This window comes from Nicotiana sylvestris, chromosome 9 (assembly GCF_000393655.2).
Source record: "Nicotiana sylvestris chromosome 9, ASM39365v2, whole genome shotgun sequence".
NCBI lineage: Eukaryota > Viridiplantae > Streptophyta > Magnoliopsida > Solanales > Solanaceae > Nicotiana > Nicotiana sylvestris.
The window spans coordinates 151,072,173-151,095,520 of record NC_091065.1 but is presented as its reverse complement, the minus strand read 5'-3'; positions in this window follow the sequence as shown (position 1 = coordinate 151,095,520).

Here is a 23,348-nt window from a genome sequence, read left to right as displayed (position 1 = left end):
CTTACCTTGACATGGATGACAAAGATGGAGCTCCAAAATCGCCCCAAGACCGGCTCCCATGGAGGAAAATGAAGTGAAAATGGCTGAGACCCCGCCTTTAAAACAAATACACTGCCCAGCCCGCTTTCGCACCTGCGGTCACTTGACCGCTTTTGCAGTCTTCCGTAGGTACGGTTCCAATACTGCTTTTGTGGTCCTCCTCCAGCTGCCCTAAACCGCTTTGCGCTGCCCAGACCGCATCTGCGATCTCGCAGGTGCGGGAATTCCTTCGCACCTGCGGTCTCTAATCCAGCCGCTTCTGCGGGTCATCCCCCGCTCCTACAGGCCTGCACCTGCGGTGCACCTCACACAGGTGCGGTTACACCAGAAGCCCAGCTGCTTCAACCCTTCCTCCAATTCCATTTTCGATCTGTTGACCATTCAAAATCTACTCGAGGCCCCCGGGACCCTGTCCAATCACACCAACCGGTCCCAAAACACATTACGGACTTTCTCGAGGCCTCAAATCATATCAAACAACGCTAAAATCATGAATCGACCTCCAATCCAAGCTTAATGAATTTTAGAATTTCAAACTTCTACATTTGATGCCGAAACCTATCAAATCTTGTCTGATTGACCTCAATTTTTGCACACAAGTCATATTTGACATTACGAACCTACTCCAACTTCCAGAATCGGAATTCGACCCCGATATTAAAAAGTCCACTTCCGGTCAAACTTCTCAAAACCTTCAAATTTTCATTTGTGGCCAACTGACTCCAAAATAACCCACTGACCTCCGAATTCACTTTCGATAGCGCTCCCAACACCAGAATCACCATACGGAGCTATTCCCAAATTCGGAATCCCAAACAGACATCGATAACACTAAAATGAACTTCAACTTAAACTTATGAAATTACTCCAAAAATGCTAACTTCCACAATAGGTGCCAAAACATTCCCGGGTCTTGCAAAACCCGATCCGGGAGTACGCCCAAGTCCGAAATCATCATATAAACCTGCTGGAACCCTCAAATCCCGATTCCGAGGTTGTTTACTCCAAAATCCAATCTTAATCAATTCTTTCAACTTAAAGCTTCCAAAATGAGAATTCTCTTTCCAAATCAACTCTGAACTTCCCGAAATAAAATTCTGACCACGCGTACAAGTTGTAATACCTAAAGTGAAGCTGATCATGCCCTCAAAGTGCTGAACGGTGTGCTAGAGCTCATTAAGATTGGCCGAGTCATTATATTCTCTCTCACTTATACATATGTTCATCCTCGAACGTGCTGAGAACTTCACTGGAGCTATCTGAAATCACTATTTAACTCCTTGAGTACCTACCCGTGCTACCACAGCTCAGTTGAGCACATTAACTTGATCAAATCTAAAGATATTCTCCCTTATTCAACAAATAAGCTTAGAACCCCAGTTTCAGTATCCAAAATTCTCTGCCAGGCCTGCTTCCAATATTTGAACATCGTATCAATCACTACATGGTGTGCCAAAACATGATTGCATACCTTTGCCGAATTCTCACCATGCACCACATCATCCACAGGACCATAATAACATTCTCTGATCCTATAACCGACATTCCCCGAATCTGATGCTCATAATGCACCTCATGACATGTATAAGTCTTGTTCCAATTCTTACAATACTGCCACGACGGAGGAGCCGTGTAGAAATTCATAACCAACGGTCAAGTCAACAAATCATTGAGGCTACACTCCTAAAAAGAACATTACCTCATTCTTAACCAAATAATGGTCTTTGCTCTTTAATATAATTCATACAATCCGATTGCACTGATCCTAGATCCAATAACCTTGTCTCAGCTAGTATGAACTGCTCAGGCAACAGGCCACCCCAGACATGACCAAAAGTCTTATATGATGCCATAATGTGCCAATATACTACCAACTTGAACGTGATACATAAGAAAGACGAGCTTTGGAAGGGACTACTCTACTCACGCAACTAATATGAACTTTCCTCAGAAAATGGAAAACAAAACACATAGAATAGAATATAAGGGACAGTAATCATCATCACATTGTTACGGCGTGCAATCCGATCCAAACAACATACCCATGGCGTGCCACCCGATGCACACATAAAATTCACATAAGGAGATACACATCGAGCCAAATTGCTCATTACAACAAAATACCGAATATCAGTCACAAGCACGCTTAGTGCATAATACCATCCCTAAAGGGACATATAGCGCCATAAGCTAACGAACTCAAGCACGACTGAGGTTTGATATATGTTCTTGAAACTAAAGAGCCATCCTGCTCACATAACACCATCGCTACGCAGAATCTCAACACATAAGAAAATTATCGAGCCGTTCACAACTCACACGGTACAATACAGCATTACATGAAATAGCTGACGATGAAATAACATCCAACATCTGAATACTCCTCCATAAGGAGTGCTATGCTGAAATGAACACATCTGGCCTGATATAGAGCCCATATTCATACTTAAATCCATTCACATACCTCAAGCTAATTCTGATTGTACCAAACTAGGTCCATAATCTTTCCTGGGTCCATAATAATCCACCTTTTTTCCCATAACACACAAGAAAAACCATCATAACCGGAGTAATCCTCCACAGTCCACAACTCAATAAATCGAGTGCCCTCCAGGCACCAATTCTCAAATTAACGATATCACCACAATCTTCATACTTGGTTTAATTCTTCAATCAATCAAATGACTACATGTCACACTTATACAACCTCCCTATGAGGCACGTTCCCACAACCTTCCATAACAGATCTTCACCTCTATACAACCGGCCACACTAACGCTGAAAAAGCGATCAAGAATCCTTAACAAAGATGCCAAGCCCTTTTTCAAAAAACACCGATCTCAGGTGATGTTGAAGACAATGCCATCTTACTCCAAATATTCAAATCCCTTTCTTGCTCGTCCGAGCTCGTGACACCCTTATCAACACCGAACAACAACCTTGATCCTCACTTTCAAATTTCATACCACCCACTGCATCCAATATGCCAATATGCAATAGCACAAGATATTCATCATAAATCCTGAATCACTAATATGGTAAACACTTCCTCACCTGGAAACGTTTTACTTAACTCATTCCAAGAGGATCATAGCAACACGCGAGTGAATCCTCATAACCGTAGAACATTCAAATCCTTAAGTAGTGGCCTAAACCACCATATCCCTTCTGGGATCCGCCTACACATGATAGGCCATAATACTTGAATACTTCCAAATAAAATCAATTACGGCGGCCGTCAATCCTCGCACATCCATCACGAATCATATGCATAACAACCAATCACGCTGAAGGAACTGATCACTGCCACCAATATGCCAATTCAACCATGGCTAACCAATCAAACTTCTTCCAATTTATCCTTGATTGCCTTAGAAGTAATAACAACTCCATTAAACTCATAACGCACTCGGCCCGCACTCATCCCGTGTGACCTTGTATCACGAGACCATGCTGTCTCAAATCCCTCGAACCATCTCATACCTTCCTTGTACATATATTCGCATCCTCAACTGCTATACCTATTCCGAGAATTACCGATGAATCCGAAGTCATTTTCTCTCTTTCTTTCAAATGTTACATTGCAAGTCAAAAATACATAGAACATCCCATGCCTCTTATCGTAACACGCTACAAAAGCTCAATCCTCAACAATACAGCGGACTCGAAAGCCTTAGGCACTGCATCTTTAACCTTTGAATTTGCTAGGACCGTTGTTCAGAGTCACCCACTCTGGCTTGGTCTCGAATATAATCAACTCTAAGGCTCCGCTGGCACATGAACACCCATTTCAATGAAACACTTGACCGAATTATTTCCCTTGTAAATCACCTATGTACGGATCATAAATCCTAAATCTTCCCAAAGCCAAACATGAGCCCATAAGCCCAATTACAGTTCAACTTTATCAATTCTTTTGCTCAACTTACCCCCTATGTTCTTTTCCCCTGGCTGTATTAACTCACCATTACACCGATAACCTGAAACCTATAAGTAAATAACCATGTAACCCAATCGCAGGCGGTGGAACTCTTCCACTTAGCTTGAAGCCATCATACAAAACTCTAGACCCAACAAGATTCTTTCTTCATTGTTGACATGATCTGGCACAACCATACCGCCAAATTCCTCGAAATCTTTCTGTAAAACCCTTTATGGATACTCTAAATCTATAACCACATTCACATGACCGATCTCTTTGCCGTATAGCCAATAGAATTCTTCGCAGAAGCTTTACCAACGATGCAACCGTTGATCTGCTCGCAGGAGATAACCCACCTGTGGAAATTACATGATGGGATATCCCAACGACATTGCACGGCACAATTACCATGAAATTCACATTCCAACCTAAGCCCATGCTCATTTGCTAGTTGTACAAGCCCATTCACTCCTCATGGACATCAACCAAATGACAACGTCTTCCACTTCAAATTCATGTTGTACCCTTCTTCATATCAAGCAACTCCTTTCTACCATATCCAATCTCCTGTCGTATACTAGCCAACATTTCAAATTAAGCTCGTAGACCCAATCACCGTCCACTAAAATTCCCCGAATCATTCCAAACTTTCTTTAAGGTGCGTATTCATCCTATCACGAAACTCATATGCAACTCCGCCACTCTCCCACTTTGGCAGAACTCACTCATTTAATCAACTACTCGACCTTTGCTTCTTATACCTGGCCTTCTAGAAATTTAACCACCGCCTGACACTTCTCACATGTCCTTCCCCATCCTTTGTTGCCCGGTTGTTGTCTTGATTCAATCTCATTCTCTGCAACAATGGAACCAACAGATCATCACTAACTTTAAACCTCCCCGAGGTCATATTTCTTGATCCATCAACACTAGAAACATCGATTCCATCCTGAACCACCGCACACCGCAATATCTGACAGTTGCCTATACATTATCATTTCACAATATCCTGCCCAAAGGCGAATCAAAGAAAACCATAACACCGGCAAACTTAACATATTCAATCGAGAATGATGATACCACGTCGCAGATGAAAATTCCACCACACTTGAGACCACCAAGTATTGATGGGTTTTCAATGTCTTGGCCTTATGTTTCTTATATTTTGATGATATAACAAACTTGTTGTGAAGAACCAGATAGGGAACCTAGTCCACAGGGTATACATTTCATGTGACCTGGTCGAAGTCTGAAAATCGGCAAATGAATGAACGTCCACAGGGAGGAACACAACAAGGACCTGGTGACCTAGTCCCTTAAGGTTCTCTAACACAAGTCAGTGACTGTATGCAATCATTATAAGAGAAACACAACAGGGACCTGCTCCCTTAGGGTTCTCTGACAGAAGTACAAGTCAAATGTACAACTAAAATGTAGTAGCAGAAAGTGACCATCTTGCAACTGCTACAGAAGAAGAACACAACTAGAACCTGGTCCGTTAGTGTGTTCTGACAAAAGTACAAGTCGACTACCCAGCTGGAATGCAACTGCACAGAAGTGGTGTGCAGACAGTACATCAGTCACTTCTCATTGGGAAGAAGCATGCACCAAGAATTGACATCACTATCTATTGTGATATCTTTTGTTATAAAACAGCCCGGTGCAAGACACACAATTCTTTGTGCATTTAGTGATATTCTCTCAAGCAATAACAGTATTTATCCGGCATTGAAGTCACTGATGTGTCAAGAACAAGAAGACAACTCCACTAAGGATCAATTTCTTAATGAGTTTATGTACATCCGTAGTTGAGTTGTAATCTTGTTATTTGCTCTTCATTGTATTTCCTAGTTTACTTTCTTAGAAGCTTTGTCTTAGGAACAAACCAAAATTCGTAAACTTTCGAGTTTATGTCGTGACTAGGAATAGTCATAAGTTTAAGGCCTTTGTAACTAGGATAGTTATAAAGTGGCTTGTGGTGGGTGCATCACAAGTTAGTTGAAGTCTTTGCAATAGGGTTATTGCAAAGTGGCTTGTAATAGGGAGATTGCAAGTTAGTGAAGTTAAAAGCCTACAAGAGTAGGTCATGGTTTTTTGATCCCCTTGTGTGGGATTTTTCCACGTAAAAAATCCCTTGTCTTCTTTACTTTCAGTCGTTATAGCATTATAAGCATCATCTCATATAGAACCAGGTACTCTATAGTTTGGTGGACTCATATAAACTAACAATTGGTATCAGAACAGGTTCTTTCTAAAAGGTTAACACTTAGAAAGAATCTCAATGGCTGCTCCACCCAACTTTGAGGAAGGACAATCAACCTACAGACCTCCCATATTCAATGGTCAATACTATAGTTGGTGGAAGACCCACATGCATGATTTTATGATGGCAGAAGATTCAGAATTGTGGGACATCATTTGTGATGGTCCACATGTTCCCATGAAGAAGCTTGAAGAAACAGGACCAATGGTGCCGAAAGGCAGAAAAGAGTACAGCGACATTGACAGAAAAGCTGTAGAAAAGAACTATCGTGCCAAGAAAATCTTGATGTGTGGCATAGGACTTGATGAGTACAATAGAGTCTCAGCTTGTGATACTGCCAAAGAAATATGGGGGAAGCTTTACAAACCACATACGAAGGAACTACTCAGGCCAAACAATCCAAGATCGACATGCTCACCACTGAATATAAGCTCTTTAGGATGAAGGATGATGAGTCTATACAAGATATGCACACCAGATTCACCTCCATCATAAATGAGCTTCACTCACTTGGAGATGTCATTCCCAGAAACAAGCTTGTAAGGAAAGTTCTCAGTGTTCTACCTAGTTCTTGGGAAAGTAAGGTAAATGCCATCACTGAAGCTAAAGATCTACAAACTCTGACCATGAATGAGTTGATTGGTAATCTGAAGACATATGAGATGAAAAGAAAGAAAGACAGGGAAAGAAGAGAGCCTAAGAAGGAAAAGAACCTGGTACTCAAAGTTAAAAACAGTGATGAAGATAGTGACATGGCCTATCTTACTAAGAGATTTCAAAAGATGGTTCGAAGAAATTGTGGTATACCAAAGTGGGGCAGTTCAAGTAAAACAAGGAACAACGATCTCTATCATAGATGTGGAAAGTCATGGCATTTCATCAAAGACTGCCCACGCGCGAAACAGGAGCAATACAAGCAAAATCCTGACAAAGTAGCAAAAAGGAACCTGGTTCTAGATAAATGATTCAATCAAAAAAGTGTTGCTGACAATATTGTTAAGCAGGATCTTGCTACTTGGGGAGACTCCTCTAGTGATGAAAGGGAATCAGATGCAGAAAACAGCTCCATGATGGCAGTGGAACTGAAGCAACGAAGTACGATGCATTGTTCGCGCTGATGGCTCGGTCTGATGATGATGAAGAAGATGAAGACGATGAGCTAAACTTTAGGGATGTTCAGAGAAATCTGAAATCCTACTCTTTTAAGAAGCTAAGGTCGTTAGCTAATGTCCTAATTGATGTCTATTATAGCTTTGTTAATGATAAAGAGATCCTGACCATAAAACTAGGAGAGGCCGAACAATCTGGAAATGATCTAGTGGTCTGTGTAGTGGACTTGAATGAGACCATAGCTAATCTTGAGAAAGAAAAGGAAGCCTTGAATGAAAGAATAACTAGTGTAGAAAATGAGAGAGACGATCTGATGGTAGTAGTTGTTGATCTAAAAGAAACAATAGAAGGCCTTAGCAATGAGAAACACACCTTAGAAGGAAAAATTGCAACTACTGAAGAAAAGAGGGATGACCTGTTAGTAATATGCACCGATCTAGAGGAAACCACTAAGGGACTCAATAGAGAACATAGGAATATAAGTCTTGGAAAAGGGAAGGAAGTAGCCAGTGAGACTCATATCATGCTTGAAAAGGAGTTAACTATTGTGAAAACCAGTCTCTGTAGTGAACTCGAGAAGAATCAGCAACTTCAAGCTGAATTGGAGAAAGTAAGAATTGATCTTGAGAAATCACTGAAGTGGACCTGGTCCTCAGATGTTGTCACTGCCATGTATCTTAACAATGGTGGGAACAAGCAGGGCATCGGGTTCCAAAGGGAGAAAACTCCTTACAACCCTTACAGCAAGTAAGTCACTGTACCTGATAATTGGCTATGTACCCACTATGGGAACAATGGCCATTTTAAAGAAAATTCCTAGGCTAGGGTTCAGTCTACTCAGAAAAACAAAGTGTTTATTGATAAAGTGACTACTAACAAAGTACCATGTACCACTCGCAAGAAGCGGATGTTACCTGCATGGACTAGGAAAGCCTCATTCATCCTTTCTATCATAACAAGGGACTCAAACTAGTTTGGGTTCCTAAATCTAACCTTTGATTTGCATGTGCAGGGAACAGTGAGAGGAAGTGGACTGTGATGGACTATGGACTGTGGATGCTTAAAGCACGCGACTGAAAACATCATGAATTTCTTCTCACTGAAAGCCCTGCAGGAAGGGAATGTATCCTTAAAAAGGAAGTAGAGGGTACATTCTCAGTGAATGTAAAGTTGGAAAGGTTCTTTGGTACTCAAGTGGGAACGTGTACTATGTGAATGGCCTGAAAAGTACAGTTACTAATCTAATAACTAGACAAGTGGTCGCAGTGGACAATGGAAACAAGAACATCCACTCCATTAACTATGAATCTCCATAAGCTGGTGGTATGAGATGGGTGAAGTCGGAACCTTGGCATGAAAGATTGGTATATGCAAGCTTCTCATCTCTGAATAAATTAACTCAGAAGAACCTAGTCTGTGGTCTGCCAAACTTAAGAGTCACTTGGACACGGTCCACAAAACAAAGGAGGAGATTCTCGAGGTATTAATGGTTCTTGCCAAAAGTATTCAAGCAAAAACAAAAAAAGGAGAAGGGATCACACACAATTTCTCCACCCCAAGGACTCCACAGCAAAATGGTATTACTGAAAGAAAGAACAGAACTAGAAGATATGGCTTGGACAATGCTCATCGTCAATGGAATCGCCAAGAAATTCTTGGCAAAAGCAGTAAATACTGCTTTCTACTTGGTGAACAGGTTTCTGATCAGGTCCCTCCTGAATCAAAACCCACTATGAGCTGCCAAATGGAATAAAATGCCTTCTTGACTGAAAAGACAACTGGAAGGATTAGCTTGGGAAGTTCAATGCAAAAAATAAAATCGCTCTGGGGTACTCTCCACAAATCAAGGGCACAAAGTCTACAATAAAGGGGTCACTAAATGGAAGGAAGTGCTCATAGGGTATTCAACAAGACACCTTCCTCCAGCCAAGAAAGAAACGGTGATGATAAATATGATGAACCAACTTTGGTCCCTGGGAAATATCTGAGGCTTCAAGTAGGGTAGATGATAAAATGAGTAAGATGAAGGAGACTGGTGAAAGACAATGCAACATCATTTTCCACTATTCACAAGGAACCTGGTACTTCACTTACTACCACTAAAAGCTGAAGAAAGAGTTGAGATGTAGCTCATGGTACCTCTCAAGCAACAGAACACAGAGTGTGGGGAAATCAAAATTCTTCCAAATCTTCCTACCAATAAAACTTCAATCCCAAACTGGAAACACAAAACTTCCATCTATGTGACAAGTCAATCATTTTCTTTTATTCTAGAGTTAGATAAGTTTTTCAAAAAAACAAACATCAACAACAACAACAAAAAATTTGGTTCCTTCTGTATCACCAATCCAGAATAGAATCCAAAGTGAAAGTCCGTAGGAATCCTTCATTAAGAATGCCCACAGAAGTTTGAGATACCTTAAGGGAACTCAAGACCTGGTCCTGGGTTACCCCTCAAGTGATAGTGTTTTTAATCCTTTGGCTATGATGATGATAACTGTGCAGGGTTTTCTATGGGAAGGAAAAGCACGTCTGGAATGGTTTACTTGCCATGATCATGCCTCATCCCTTGGGGGACAAGGAAGCAAAACTCAATGGCCTTGTCAACAATTGAAGAAGAATCTCAAAACAAGAGGACCAAGCACATTGAGGGGTGGGATTATCTTCTGAGAGTCAATATAAAGAAAGGGTTGATCTGTGGAAAGAAAGGGTTGATCTTTGGAAAGTCTTGCAGAATAGAAGACCAATTTCCAGATATCTTTGTCAAAGCCTTGAGTAGAGAATACTCTGGATCAAACAAAGTGAAGGTGGGGTCATAAGAGTCTAATACAGAACCTGTTCCTCCATCAGCTGGCTAGGCAAGACATCGTCAGGTAAAGTTAGCTAAAGTGTTTTCTGGCCAAGCCTAACTCACATCAATACCGTTGCAGGTAAGCACGTATGACGATCATAGAAGCTAAAGGTACAGTATGAATTGTGAGAAAGGAGTTGCTAAAACCTTTTTCAAAATATTGGTCTGGCATCAGGTTCTTATACCCCAGGTTAGTAGTAATGTGCTTATTATACATGCCTTCACAAAACAAAAAAATTATTATTAAATATTTTTTTTAACAAAATTAACTCAACTGCCACATAATCCGACTTTTCAAAGTCTGCATGTCATGTCTTGTCTTCCAAATCCCTTTATCCCCTCTACACGGTAACGCTTTCCCACAAACCTACCACCATTTCCAGAACTATTTAGAACATGTTTCTCTCTCATCTCATCATTAGCCCTTCTTCCAATAAACTTTCTTTTTCTCTCACGGCAAGTCATGAACCTTCATCTCCTTTGTATAGTTGGGATCTTCTCTTCATCTCTCTTTTTCACTCTACACGTTTACCAAGTACTCCTCTAATGGCAACCGAACAATTGTCTCCTTCTCCCACCATTAACACTGCTCCCACTTCCTTATTATCCTTGAAATCATATCCAGAGCGTTACTATTTCACTCCTTCTACTACTTTACCCACTCATGGCTCCTCCTCTGCTCCTACAGCTTTTCTTTTTCTGATAAACCATGTTTTCCATCATTTTGAAAACCCTATGTCTAGTCACTCCTATGATCTCATCAAAGAACACTCAGGAGGTTTTACCTCTTAAGTGTCAGAAGCCCTTGAGGATCATCCTGATCAGTATCTGAACTCCTCTATTTTGGACTTAGTGACTCTCAAAGAGTCACCAGAAAAAAAAGCAGCGCATAACATCATGGCTATAGCTGCCGAGAGTCTGATGAATGAAGGAGCATATCTCTCATCTGAGTACCAGGTGGAAGAAACTCCATTTTTAGGAGATGTAAGAACCACAGCACTCCTCGAGTCCTTGGCTCATGAGATATTCTTAGAAAACCTTTCTGAAGAACCTGATTCTCTTCCATACAAACCCACTCCTGCACCTCTTGATCACTCCAAGATCATAGAGTCTTCCTCCAAATCACCCTCTATCAGGCCACAGCAGCAAGAGAGTTTTGAGTCCACATTGCAGAAAAATAAAAGGAGTGTCAAGACAAGGAAAAAGAGGATAATGAATCAAAGGGAATTTGTCACTAACAAGAGTGCTCCAGTAAGTGGGATTGACAAAAATGCTCCAAGAGAACTTGGTTCCTTAGTGCAACAATCCATGAAAACTCAAAAGTCTATGGATAAAGCTTTCGATAAAACTACTGAGCAGCAAAAGGGGTCATCAGTAAAGGGCAGTAGCAAGTCTAAAAGGAGTCAAACTGAGCAAGCCAAGTCTGAAGATGATACTGTAGGGATAGTAAGCTAGAAAGGAAAGCCTGGTAAAGGGTCTAGCAAACAAAAACGGGAAATTGTTAAAGAACTTGGTGCACTGAGGACCATGTCCTGCGATAATAGTCTTTGGCAGCAGAGATTAAGAACTCAGAAAGTCTTGTGGGGTCGTACATTTGACCCAGCAATTTCGGAGATGGCAGGTATGAGACAAATTCTAGAGATTGTGGAATTTCAACAATGGGAACACTTATTTGAAGGTAGCACGCCTTTTGTGTACGAAGATGTGGTACAAACGTTTTACTCACCACTCTTCACTGTTGAGGGGGATCACATTTGTGCGCTAGTAAATGGAGTAGACATTGTACTTGACGCTCCAACATTGGGAAAGGTTCTCAAAATTCCATGTGAAGGGATGTCCTCAGTCAAGGGTGTCTGTGGTGTAAACTTCAAGAGAGACAACATGAAGGAGCAAGCAATTCAGCAGGGGGAACAGGTGCATAAAAAGGTATTGCTTTCTGAGTATCAGCTTCTCTTTGAATTGGTCAATAAGGTGCTCTTACCTCTTTCTGAGAGGCGATCTATTTCTACAAAATTGGATATGGTCTTAATGGAAGCGCTTGATGAGTTTGTCCCAATCAATTTGCCAACAATCATGATAGATCATATGTAAAAGGTGGCAAACTTTAAAGGTGGGAATCATGGGCTACCATATGGCTTTCTCCTCACTCAAGTGTTCAGATTCTACAAAGTCCCTTTGGGGAATCCCAGAGTAGGCACATGCAAGCAGACATTCTCTAAGGCCACTTTAGAAGAATGTGAATGTGTAGAAGAGTTGGTGAAAGCATCTCGACCATTTCTCAGCTGATCAATGCTCAAAATGTAGCTTCTGAAGAGACTAGAAGGTTGAGGGTTCGAAATGCCATACTGGAAACTCAGCTCAGTCAAGCTGCTAAAGGACCTGATTCTATCAATGAAAACATTGCACGACTGACAAAAGAAAATGATAAACTTCGGGCACAATCACTTGAAGAACAATTGTCTGCAAATGCTTGACTGGACCTAGTTCTCAAAACCGTTGTTGTCTCTTCCTCCAAGCCTACTTCTTCTAGTGTCCCCTAGGATCCTCTTCGTGTCCAACTACTTTAGCTCCAAACTCTTGTGGCTGCTATTTTATTTTTGTTTGCTTTTTGTGTGATGGCATGTTGAAATTATCCATTACTGCTCCTGACTTGCTCAGTCCAGTGTAAACATTAATAAAACAGGTCCCCTTTTTGCGTGTACAATGTTGTGTTCCTATGGCTTCTATTTTCTGTCATGTTTGTGTGCACATATGTGGCATGAGCTAGTTGTGTTAGACTTCTTTTATGCCAATTACCTACGTGTGCTCGTTTTAATGATGCCAAAAGGGGGAAGAATTGTTAGGTGCTCTGAGATTAAGGGCGAACTAGTTCCTGGAATATCTGAGATTAAGGGTTAAGGGGGAACTTTGTGTAGTTCTGGTATCTTATCTAGTTATTTCTTCTCTGAACAAATATTATTCATGCCTAAGTTTGTCATCATCAAAAAGGGGGAAATTGATGGGTTTTAAATGTCTTGGCCTTATTCTTCTTATGTTTTGATGACCTATGATCACGCCCAACTATGCCTTATAAAAAGGACTAAATGGACGTTGCAAATATAATCTGAGTATTTAACCCAGAGTCGAACCCATAAGGAATTAACCTATCAATTACTCTTGTTGGGCTCACTAAATTCTACGGAATCAACTTCCCAAACATTTTGAATGACAGTTGAGGATAATTTTACTAACTATAATTGACTGCAATTAAGTAACTAAAGACTAACTATGATTAAGTTGTAAACAATTAAGCGAAGGATCTAAGGTTGTGATTTCCCCTATTGATGAAATCCCTTCCTATTATGTTTCATGCAGATTTGCCTAGTCATCTCTATCGATCATGAGCACTCTTATTACCGTAAATCTCTCCCGAGTAATTATGACAATTTACTAAACGCACTCTCCCGAGTTACGCTAGCTGGCCTTGATTTCAGCTCACTTTAGATCACACCCAAGGCTTCGTTATCCCTATTCATGCCTTTAAACCCTCGGTTATTGATATCTCATATACTTTGAGAGTGGTGATGTTCAACAATTACCTAAATATGCACTCTCTTCCGAGTAATACATACTAAATAGGCACAGTTAATTGAGGATCCTATCAATTAACTACAACAAAAATGTAGTTGTACAAATAGAGATTAAACCGGGCAAACTATAGTAACATAACATAAAGTTCATCCTTCAATAGGTTCCATCAAAACCCTAGACTAAATATTTAGCTACTCATAGAAAAGCAAGATAAAACTACAAAAGTATTCATAATGTGAAATTGAAATAACAAAGAGAAGATTGAAAAACTCTAATGGTTGATTGCTCTTCTCACACTTGTTCTTGCCTCCAAATCAGTCTAAAAACAAGCTTAACCTTTGCTTGGGCGAGTTTGTTGAGTTTATAAAGGGTCAGGATAAGTTTCCCCCGATTTACACTTTAGTCCCAAAAATTTTGGGCAGTTACACAGTCGACCGCGGCTGCGGCAGAATGCGGTGCGACCACGGTGAAACACAACTATTCTGCCTCGCTTTCTTGGAGTACCGCGGTCCAGCCGTGGTCGCGGTGGCATCTAGCCCAGTCCTCCTTTTGCCTCTTCCATGCTTATTTTCGCTCGGGTGCTTCTTGATTGGCCTTTTATCCATATTATTAACTCCAAAACACTCCATAGTCTCTTCCTAACTTGGATTAGTCCCTGCAAAGCAAAAGAACACTAATTAGAGTATTTTGTTATCATTTAGCCTTTAAAACAACAATAAAGCATGGTACATTTAGAGTGTAAATATCGTCTATATAGCCTATTATCAATACCACACACTTAAATCATTGCTAGTCCTCGAGCAATCTACCACACTCTATAAAGGTTTCTTCCCTATGCTTTTCCCCTAACGTATCACACCAATAACAACTCACCAAAGTTACACCTAGTAGTGAACAATCATTACCTCAAAAGTCGACTCTCACGTGTCGTGCAATATTCGTACTTACTTAAACTACTCTATACAAAAGTCAAGACTTACCTTTCCTTCGTGAATCACATGCCCTCACATCACACAAGAGAGTAGTTCCACAAATAATAATAATATTAAGAACAATTAGGAACTCAGATAGACAAAATTCGCTCACTCTCAAAAAGAACATTCACATGTCACAAATATGCACCATAGGCTTGCCCATAGTGTACTACTCTACTAATCGAGCCTATTCAATCTAAGATCAATTAGGACTTCACTTGGTTGTAATATAGGCTAAGGGACGGGTAGGATATATTTGGATATAGTGACTAACCTCCCTAAGCACTTTTAATGCAATCACATTAACCTTCAAAACCATACTTATGTCAACCAGACCTTCCACCGCATTTTTATTTATAACATCCAACTCCATTAGGTGCAATTGTATCAAGTAACCAATTATCAACTACTACATTTACTCATTTTTTTTACTTTTGTTTTCTTTCAGTAGTGCTTATTCTTTTACTTTTCCAAAAACTGCATCTTTCCTCTATTTCATCGGTTCCACTCAAAAGCCAAACCACCACCCCACACTTTAACTTTTGCATATTTCAATACCATTCAAGTGCTCATGGGAGGTAAAGGGGTTCAAACAGATGGGCCATTCAAATAATTGGGTAAGGTTTGCAATGTGGTTGCCAAAGAAACAGGCTTATAGGCTCAACGGGGTTGACTACGATGTAATACATTTAGGTGGGTCTACTTTATATATCTGGCTTAAACAAGAAATGCCTATATCACTTCTAAGACTGAATAACGCTACTATTTCGCTTTGCAAACACACGGGGCAAGTTCTAGGCATCAAATGTAGAGCATAGAATATAGTACAACTCTCACACACATGGCACATGACTCACTCCAGATTGGCTTATCAAGACACTCTCGTTTGAGTGTTCAAGTCAGTTACAAACATACAATTTAAGACACTTTAGCAAGAATCAACCACTGAGACTAAGTGTTACACTCTAGTGTCTACTGTGTTCAGGTGTATTAACGCCAAGGGTTTCTCTTTCTATTTCAGCTCGTAACCCATCAATACTAACTAAAAATTAAAAACAAAATAAACAAAAACTAACTACACCCGGTTCAACCTAAACCCTTAGAAAAGAACCGTGGCCCAAATAAAAACCAAGGGACAGTTACTACACTACCTAAAAAAAATCTTTTTGGTATTTTCTTTAGACTTACTTCCCTCAAGAAACTGTCTAAAAGATCTGTCATCAGGAAGAGTCCCCATATTCCTGTTTTTTTCTGTTCAACTTATATCCCTCAAGAGACCTGTCGAGAGGTGTCGTCTTCGGCCACGTCGAAGTTAACTAACATAAATAAACAATACCAAACAAACACAAAAAAAAACAAATATACAATTTTTTACAACAACACAACAACAACCATCCCCTACCCCACACTTAAAACTTTGGCATGTCCCCATGTCAACAAATATAAAGCATAGTAAGGTAAGGGGACTTCCCTGATGCTCAATCCTGATCAGATACGGTGCCATGATCGAGGTGACACGCTCGTCCTAGTGTCGGAGCCAGCCCATGATCTTTTTCTCCGACTTAGCATGTTGAGTAGTCAAATTGTCAACTCTAGTGCCTAGGTCAGTGACCGAAGTGCGGAAACCAGCCATTTCTTGCTCTATAGTTGTCATGTAGGTACTTCAACGGGCCTGTGATGGGCCCGCCTCATCATCTCTTGGTTGTGGTGGGGCAGCAGCATCCTTAGCATCCTCATCAGCCTCATCATCATCCTCAACCATCACTACCGGCTCTCTCCTAACTGTGATTTTGTTAGCCCGGAACGGGGCTTTCAATGGCAATTTCCATCAACTCTGGGATTTTCAGGAACTCGTGCAGCACGGCACAGCTTGGCAACCAGAGAGGGGAAGTAAAATACTTTGAGTACCTCTGGAGAGAGAATGAACATCTCATCATGGAAGAGCTTGGCGATATCAAAATCCTAGTGGGTCATAAAATAGTAGATAGTTGCAGTTTGTGGCCCACTATCATCGGTCATTTTGCTGGAGGGTAGCAAACGGCTGTTGATAATTGTGAGCCAACACTTAGCCTCCCAATTGAGAGACTGTGAGTTCAATGTGATCTGGTGCTTTATCCATATATGCTCCCTGTTAGGCACACATATTGCTTCAAGAATCGGTGCCCACCAAATAGTTGGGCGATAATAAGCAATGTAAGTATCTCTATCCCCAGAGAATACTGGCAGTCGGTACACTCGGCGGATAGCCTCAAGGGACGCATTTACCCGGATATTTCGAACTGTGACCACCCCATTTTCATGCTCCAGGCAGTTAGCATAGAACTCCCTAACCATCTGTACATTCGCCTCCTCCGGTTCATCAAAGAAGATGTCTAGCTGACACCTCCTCAACTCAGCAAAGATATTTGGGCATTCCACTTGCAAGGCTTGCCGGTCAATATGCATTTCAAGTAACAATTTCTTGGACGCCTTGGTATTATACCTGTCCTCAGCTGGTTTGGAGACAAACCTAGCACGGTCAAACTGTTCCGCACTAGCTTGACCCAGAGCTCTAGAAGAACTTCCTGGTCCACTAGCGTAGGACCCTGTGGTACATCTTTTCTTAGATTGATGCATTGTACCTGCCAAAAATAGAGTCTCCTATTAGTGAGGGTTTAAGTTGTGTGAACCCTGGGTGGTTACTCATACTTCACCACTACCATGGTCACATTAGCCATTAGAACTTCATTGGGGCAATTTCACAAACACCTTGTGAGCAAGGCTCTATCCTAGCACACCTAGCCCCATAAAGACATCAATTCTTCCCCCAAATCAACAATTCGTACTTCACCATTCCACCCCACCACACTTAGTTTTACACACACAATCACACATTTCTCTACAACATTATGCACACACTTCTCTACAACATTGTGCACATAACCCATTAAAAGAAGGAAAGAAAATCAAAAGAAAAAAAACTACTAGAAATACTACACAATTAAAACATTGAACTAACATAAAACTAAAACAAAAATACAAGAGAAGAGATAGAGAAGCTTTACATACCTGATTCAAGTAGATGGTGAGAGGAATGAAGGTTGGGATAGAGAGAGTGGGAGATGGATGGAAGAGTAAGAGAGATGATAAAGAAGAAGAAGAAGAAGAAGGAAAAAGAGCGTTAGGGTTGTAGAGAGAAAGAGTAGATGGGTGAAAGTAGGAGGGGGTTATTTAATTTTATTAAGAGGGGATTAGAAGAGAAAAGAAAAGAAATAAAAAAAATTATCGAACTTATCTGGGCGCCCGAAATCGTGAATTACCACGGTCCTACCGCGGCCGTGGTGAATGAAAGAATGAGAGATAGAATGTTTGCGATTTACTGCGGTCGTGTTGTGGTCCCATCACAGTCGTGGTGGATTACGCAAGCCTGAGGCAGAATAATCCTCCTTTACCACGATCGCGGTCACGATGATTTTTTTTCATAAGGAGGTTACAAAAGAAAACAAAAATAACAACATTCATGGTTGCCTCCCATGCATCGCCTGGTTTAACGTCACGGTACAATGCAGATAAGCGCATTTAAGGTTCGCTCGACCTCTGAGGTTCAGTCAGGTGGATCTCTGTCACTTCTTTTGGTTCATTCATGCCCGCATATAGTTTCAATCTCTTCCCATTGACTCTAAATGTATGAGATTCTTTCTCTATGGCAATGTCTACAGCCCCTGAAAGGAATACTTCGACCATTCGAAATGGTCCAGACCATCGTGACTTGAGCTTACCCGGAAATAGTCTTAATCTTGAGTTATAGAGCAATACCATGTCTTCAAGCTTGAAATTTCTCTTAACAATGTTTTTGTCATGCAACCTCTTCATTCTCTCCTTATACAGCCTCGTGCTCTTGAAAGCAAGATATCGGAACTCGTCGAGCTCATGCAATTCTGGATTCTCGTTGTGCCCGCAGCTTCAATGTCGAGATTCAGCTGTTTCAGTGCCCACCAAGCTCTATATTCAAGTTCCATTGGCAAGTGGCAGGCCTTCCCAAACACTAACTTATATGGTGACATACCAATTGGTGTTTTAAAAGCAGTTATGTAGGCCTAGAGTGCATCATCTAGCTTTCTCGCCCAATCAGTTCTTGTGGAATTCATAGTCATGGTTAGCACACTCTTTATCTCTCTGTTTGACACTTCAACCTGTCCATTGGTCTGAGGATGATATGGGGTTGCCACCTTGTGGCGCATATCATACTTCGCTAGCAACTTCTCAAAGGCTCGATTGTAGAAGTGAGTGCCTCCGTCACTGATAATGGCTCTCGGAGTCCCAAAATGGGTGAATATATTCTTCTTCAAAAATCCCACCACCACTCTTGCATCATTGGTGAGAAATGTTGCCGCTTCTACCCATTTGGACACGTAATCTACAGCAACAAGTATGTGCTTATTGCCAAAGGAGCTGACGAAGGGGCCATGAAATCAATCCCCCAGACATCGAACACTTCAACCTCTTGAATTGGGTTCATGGGCATCTCATGGCGATGGGAAATGTTCCTGATTTGTTGACATTCATTAAAACCCTTCACCCATTGATGAGCATCCTTAAACACTATTGGCCAGAAGAACCTGGCCTCTAACATTTTCGCAACCGTCGTGACTCCTCCAAAATGCCCTCCATATGCCGATGCGTGACATGCCTACAAAACAGAAGATTGATCTATCTCGAGGACACACCTCCGGATCATATTGTCAACACATATTCGAAATAGATAAGGTTTATCCCAAGAATACATGCAGCAGTCACGGTAAAACTTTTTCTTTTGTACAGAGTAAAGGTTATATGGAATTATACCACTTGCTAGGTAATTTCCAAAGTCTGCATACCATGGCACTTACTTAAGGCTTGTAGCAAGCAGCTGCTCTTCTAGAAAGGTTTTCAGAATATCCTCAACCTCAACTGAGTTTTCAACTCCCTCAAGTCGTGATAGATGACCAACGACTTGGTTTTCTGTGCCATTACGGTCATGAATTTTGAGGTCGAACTCTTGTAGTAATAGCACCCAACGAATCAGGCGCGGTTTAGACTCCTTCTTCTCAATAAAGTACCTGAGAGATGCATGATCAGTGTATACAATTACCTTAGAGCCAATCAGGTATGATCTGAACTTGTCGAATGCAAACACCATAGCTAGCATCTCCTTTTCAGTCACAGTGTAGTTCAGCTAGGCTCCACTCAGTGTTCTACTAGCATAGTAGATTGGGTGCATTAGCTTGTCTTTCCGTTGTCCCAGTACTGCCCCACTGCATAGTCATTGGCGTCACACATGAGTTCGAATGGTTTCTCCCAGTCGGGGCGACAATGATGGGTGCTGTGACTAGCCTCTTCTTCAACTCCTCGAATGCTACCCTGCAATCATCAGAAAACAAGAAGGTGTGATCTTTTTTTAACAACTTACATAGAGGGTTGGTAATTTTTGAGAAGTCTCTTATGAATCTCCGATAGAAACCGGCATGCCCGAGGAAGCTCCTGATTGCCTTGACTAAAGTGGGAGGTCGCAGCTTTGCTATCACATCAACTTTAGCATGGTCCACCTCGATTACCTTTCTTGATACCCGGTGTCCCAAGACTATGCCCTCTTGTACCATGAAATGGCACTTCTCCCAATTAAGTACCAGGTTAGTCTCAATACATCTTTTCAGCACACGAGTCAGATTTATAAGGCACTCATCGAATGAGTTACCCATCACTGAGAAGTCATCCATGAACACCTCCATTATATCTTCGACCATGTCAGTGAATATGGCCATCATGCACCTTTGAAATGTGGCGGGTGCATTGCATAAGCCAAAGGGCATCCTCCGAAAAGCATAAATGTCATATGGGCAAGTGAAGGAGGTCTTTTCTTTGTCCTCTGGTGCAATGGAGATTTGATTGTACCTTGAGTACCCATCCAGAAAACAGAAGTGAGACCTCCTTACCAATCTGTCTAGCATCTGATCAATGAAGGGAAGTGGGAAGTGGTCTTTCCGGGTGGCTAGATTTAATTTTCTGTAGTCCATGCAAATTTTCTAGCCTGTGACCAGTTCTTGTAGAGATCGGCTCATTGTTATCATTTTTTACTACTGTCATGCCACCTTTCTTAGGAACACATTGTACCGGGCTAACCCAGTTGCTATCAGATATTGGGAAAATGATTCCCGCATCCAACCACTTTATCACTTCTTTCTTCACCATTTCCTTCATGTTGTGGTTCAGCCTTCTTTGGTTCTCCCTGGAAGGTTTGTGTCCCTCTTCCAGCAGAATGTTATGTATACAATATGCTGGGATGATCCCCTTAATGTCTGCCATGGTCCACCCAATGGCAGTTTTGCACTCCTTCAGTACCTGCAAAAGTTGTTGTGCCTGCACATCTAACAAACTAGATGAGATAATAATAGATAATGTGGAGTTAGGTCGTAGGAACTCATAGCTGAGATGGGCGGGCAAAGGTTTCAGTTCCATCTTTGGTGGTTCTTCTATAGATGGCTTGGCTGGAGGGGTTTCTCTGTTTTCTAAGTACAGCGGCTCGAATTCAAGAGTTCTATCCCAAAACCCTCTGCACTCTAAAGCCAACACCCATTCTGCTAGTTGTTCCCCATTCACCTCATCTAAATTTATCAGACATGCAGCAAGAGGGTACACAATAGTTAGCGTCTCATCATCAGCTTCTACGATTACATCCACAGCATCAATAAGAGAACAATTGGCGAATTCACTTGGTCGCCTCATAGATTTCTGCACATTGAATATTATCTCCTCATCGTTCAACCTCATCTTGAGCTCCCCAGTCTCACAATCAATGAGAGCTCTCCCAATGGCCAAGAACGACCTTCCCAAAATTATGGGAATTTCTTCATCCACCTTGGAATCTAGAATTACAAAATCTGCAGGGAACACAAATTTTCCTACCTGAATCAACACATCATCCAAGATACCATAGGGTCTTTTCACGGTCCTGTCGGCCAGCTGCAACAACATAGAAGTGGGTCGAGCTCTTCCAATCCCCAACCTCTTATAGATCGTTAGGGGCATAAGATTTATGCTAGCCCCCAAATCACAAAGTGCTTTGGCAAAAGCAAAGTTACCAATGGTGCAGGAAATTATGAAACTCATTGGGTCAGACAGCTTCTCAACAATTGGTCTAGTCACCACCGCACTGCAGGTCTGAGTAAGAGTCACTGTGGCCAAGTCTTGGAAATCAAATTTTTGCGACATCAAGTCCTTCATCATTTTTGCATAACCAGGAATCTCCTTCAAAGCATCAATCAAGGGAATATTTACCTGGATTTGTTTCAGCATCTCCAAGAATTTCTTGTATTGTTCCTATTTTTGGTACTTGGCCAGCCTCTGTGGGAATGGTGCGGGAGGTATCTTCTTCCTAATGATTTGAGTATTTTCTTTGTCAGCTACCACCTCAACTACCGGTTCCTGGGTTGTCTCAGCTTCTTTCTCAACCTCAATCTGTGTGTTATGTTCTTCATGGGTAGGTTGTACTGTCACCTCTGTCAATTTCGTTGACTCATCTAGCTCAATCGGCATTGGTAAAAGTGTCTCAGCTTGTTTGCTTTCTCGAGCCCTGTCTAGCTCTAAGTCTAAGTCTTTGTCATTACGTAGACTCACTGCCATCAGCTACTTCGGGCCTTAATCTTTTGGATTTACCTGCATGTCTGCAGGCAATGTCCCAAGAGGACGATTATTCAAAGACATCGAAATCTGGCCCATCTGCACTTCAATATTCTTAATAGTTGACTCATGTGCATCCACCATTTCACTCATTTTTTCATTTGACCCAATAACATGTTGCATCATTGCCTCGAGTCTAGTAAACCCATATTCCTGTCTTCCACCATGCTACTACTAAGGAGGATGATAACCCTGCTACTGATTTTGATTATAATATCCTTGTGGCCTTTGGTAAGGCGTCATATTATTGTGAGGTCTCATACCTCCCATGTTTCCATTGTTGAGCTGTGGCTGGACTGGCATGTATGGTTGATTTTATTGGCCCCAATTTTGACCACCCTGTCTCTGACCTCCATAATTAGACACATAATTTATGTCCTCAGGGTAGTGATGATGATCACTTTCTGTATTCCACTGGTTACCAATTGGCTGACTAATGCAATATGTGCATAAGCCCCCAATGGTGGTATCTACAATGTGTACTTGCTACTTCTGCCCTGACTCTTCCACCCTTTTGGTGAGTATACTCATCTGTGTCATTAATATGGACATGTTTTCAACAAGAGTGTTAGATGGATCTAAGGGCACTGAGTGAACCACTAGAGTGATCGGTGCATTCTTGGTTGTCCACCCCGAATTCTGTGCCATCTTGTCAAGCAGACTCTAGTTTTCTCTCTATGTTTTGCTCAAAAATGCTCCACCAACTGAAGCATCAACATTACCCTTCATGTCATCTACCAAACCCATGTAAAACCACTGCCCCAATATCTAATCTAGAATACCGTGGTACGGACATATAACCAACATCCCTTTGAATCCTTCCCATGTTTCTTGCAGTGTCTCCATTGGTCTCTGTTTGAAACTCAAAATTTCATCAATTTGTTGAGCAGTCTTGTTGGGTGGTTGAAACTGGTTCACAAATTG